We start from the raw sequence: 3,595 nt of genomic DNA, 5'->3' as shown, positions 1-3,595 counted from the left end.
CTGTGTGTGTGTGTGTGTGTGTGTGTGTGTCTGTGTGTGTGTCTGTGTGTGTGTCTGTGTGTGTCTGTGTGTGTGTGTGTGTGTGTGTGTATGTGTGTGTGTGTGTATGTGTGTGTTGTGTGTGTGCTGTGTGTATGTGTGTGTGTGTGTGTGTGTGTGTGTGTGTGTGTGTGTGTGTGTGTGTGTGTGTGTGTCTGTGTGTGTGTGTGTGTGTGTGTGTGTGTCTGTGTGTGTCTGTGTGTGTGTGTATATGTGTGTGTGTGTGTGTGTGTGTGTGTGTCTGTGTGTGTATGTGTGTGTGTGTGTGTGTGTCTGTGTGTGTGTGTGTGTGTGTGTGTGTGTGTCTGTGTGTGTGTGTGTGTGTGTGTGTGTGTTTAACAAACGAGTCCAGTCACATTTCAAATAATTTATTGATTTAATTTGAACATTTTTACAGCTAAAAACGATTCAAAGTTTGTACAGAAAAAAAATGAAGAAAAGAAAAATACAACAATTAAATCTATAATTTAATATTTCACAATAAAATGTTTTTGGCTCAGATTTAAGTTAAAATTTTATACAATTTCAAAAACTGAACAGCAGAGGGCAGCAGGGAGCACAGACAGGGTTCAGTCCTGGTTTAGTCCTGGTTCAGTCCCGGTTTAGTCCCGGTTTAGGTCCTGTTTCAGTCCCGGTTTAGTCAGTCCTGGTTTAGTCCCGGTTTAGTCCGGTTCAGTCCGGTTTAGTCCTGGTTCAGTCCCGGTTTAGTCCTGGTTTAGTCCCGGTTCAGTCGGTTTAGTCCCGGTTTAGTCCCGGTTTAGTCCCGGTTCAGTCCCGGTTAGTCTGGTTTAGTCCCTGGTTTAGTCCCGGTTTAGTCCGGTTCGTCAGTCCCGGTTTAGTCCCGGTTTAGTCCCGGTTTAGTCCCGGTTCAGTCCCGTTCAGTCCCGGTTTAGTCCCGGTGGTTAGTCCCGGTTCAGTCCGTTCCGTCCGGTTCAGTCCCGGTTCAGTCCCGGTTCAGTCCTGTTCAGTAGTCCTGGTTCAGTCCTGTTTAGTCCCGGTTTAGTCCTTCAGGTTCAGTCCTGGTTCAGTCCTGGTTTAGTCCTGGTTCAGTCCTGGTTAGTCCTGGTTCAGTCCTGGTTTCAGTCCTGGTTCAGTCCTGGTTTAGTCCTGGTTCAGTCCTGGTTCAGTCAGGGTTCCTGGTTTAGTCCTGGTTCAGTCCTGGTTCAGGTTTAGTCCTGGTTTAGTCCTGTTCAGTCAGTCCTGGTTAGTCCTGGTTTTAGTCCTGGTTCAGTCAGTCCTGGTCTTTCAGTCCTAGTCCTGGTTCAGTCCTTTCAGTCCTGGTTCAGTCCGGTTTAGTCCTGGTTCAGTCCTGGTTCAGTCCTGGTTTAATCCCTGTTTCCGTTTAGTCCTGGTTTAGTCCTGGTTGTCCTGGTTCAGTCCTGGTTTAGTCCTGGTTCAGTCCGGTTCAGTCCTTTTTAGTCCTGGTTCAGTCCTGGTTTAGTCCTGGTTTAGTCCTGGTCTCTGGACTCTGCTGTTCGTAGAAAAACACAAATTCAAACACATTTTTTACATTTGATTTTCGGCTTCGCAACAAAATTTCACAAACTTTTAATTAAATAATCAAAACACAAACAGGAGCTGCAGTAAAGCCACAGTGTGGAACATTTCCTCACATTAGAGCAGAGTTACACAGAGATAAAGTCACAACAAACAAACGGCTCATGCAGTATTTACACTCAGAGTACTACAGTATTAGTATTACAGAGAAGCATCAACACACTGCAGGATCAGTATCAGTATAGTAGTAGTAGTAGTAGTAGTAGTAGTAGTAGTAGTAGTAGTAGTAGTACTATCAGGACGATTTATTTTTAGTTTATTTATTTATTTATTTAGTAGTAGTAATCATAGTAATAGTAGCAGTAGCAGTAGCCATATTAGTAGTAGTAGTAGTAGTAGTAGCTATAATTGTAGTATCAGTATCAGTAGTAGTAGAAGTAGTAGTAATAGTAGTAGTAGTAGTAGTAGTAGTAGTAGAAGTAGTAGCAGTAGTAGTAGAAGAAGTATCAGTACTAGTATAAGTGGTAGTAGTAGTAATAATAGTAGTAGTAGTAGTAGTAGTAGTAGTAGTAGTAGTAGTCAGTATCAGTAGTAGTAGAAGTAGTAGTAATAGTACTAGTTGTAGTAGTAGTAGTAGTAGTAGTAGAAGCAGTAGTACTAGTATTATCAGTAGAAGTAGTAGCAGTAGTAGTAGAAGAAGTATCAGTACTAGTATAAGTTGTAGTAGTAGTAATAATAGTAGTAGTAGTAGTAGTAGTAGTAGTAGTAGTAGTAGTAGTAGTAGTAGTAGTAGTAGTAGTAGTAGTAGTAGTAGTAGTAGTAGTAGTAGTAGTAGTAGTAGTAGTCAGTATCAGTAGTACTAGAAGTATTTGTCTGAACACGGTTCAGAAGTGGCCCTGGGGCGTACTTGGGGCCCACGCTCGGCGCCGCGCGGCACACGGTGTCGTCGGGGCGAGCGAAGGCAGATTCAGACGTCTCCACGGCGACGGGAGAACGCACGGGCGTCTCCACGGCGACGGGAGAACGCACGGGCGTCTCCACGGCGACGGGAGAACGCACGGGCGTCTCCACGGCGACGGGAGAACGCACGGGCGTCTCCACGGCGACGGGAGAACGCACGGGCGTCTCCACGGCGACAGGAGAACACAGCGCCACCTGCTGCTTCAGGCGGAGCAACACAGAGAGAGAGAGAGAGAGAGAGAGTGTGTGCTGAGAGGTTTCAGAGTGCAGCTTTAAAGTCCTTCAGAACAATGAAACCCCACAACACAGGCGGCCATTTTGGATCTAAAGAGCGTGAGACACACAGGAGACTACAAAGACCATGATCCTTTGCTCTGTTTCGGTGCAGCCAATAAGAGGAGGCTGAAACTGCAGATCCAAAATGTCCGCCGGCTCAGGAGCACAGAGCTGACCAATCACAGCTCACGTCCCGCTCGGTATCAAAAGCATTAATTTAATACAAAGTTAAACGAAATATAAAAGCTCCTTAAAACGCTTCAGCTTCAGGAGAAACACACGTCTCCACTTCACCAAAACTTCACCAAAACTTCACCAAAACTCAAACATGTTTCAACCAAAAACTTTTACAGCAAAAAGTGAAGTTTAAACACGTCCAGGACATTTTTACACGATTCAAGATACAATTTGTATCAAAGATCTGGAGACCCAGAGTTTACTGAGATCTCGAACGAGACAGAAGAAGAAGAAGAAGAAGAAGAAGAAGAAGAAGAAGAGAGGAAGAAGAAGAGGAGGAGGAAGAGGAGGGAAAGAGAGGGAGAGAAAGAAGACAAAAAGAAGAGAGGGAAGAGAAAGAGGGAGGAGAGACGAGCCTTATTAAACTAAGGTTCACACAGTCCAACCTCCAGAGACTCGACACAAACTGCCCAGAAACAAGAAGAACAACTGCAAAAACTCTAAACATGAGTACAGATACATGTACTCGAGTACAGACGCATGTACTCGAGTACAGACACATGTACTCGAGTACATGCGTCTGTACTCGAATTCATGTATCTGTACAGATACATGTACTCGAGTACAGACGCATGTACTCGAATAC

Source organism: Boleophthalmus pectinirostris, unplaced genomic scaffold (genome assembly GCF_026225935.1).
Source record: "Boleophthalmus pectinirostris isolate CB_2022bp ecotype Guang Dong unplaced genomic scaffold, ASM2622593v1 HiC_scaffold_11, whole genome shotgun sequence".
Lineage (NCBI taxonomy): Eukaryota > Metazoa > Chordata > Actinopteri > Gobiiformes > Gobiidae > Boleophthalmus > Boleophthalmus pectinirostris.
The sequence above is the reverse complement of the archived record's forward strand: the minus strand, read 5'-3'. Positions refer to the sequence as shown.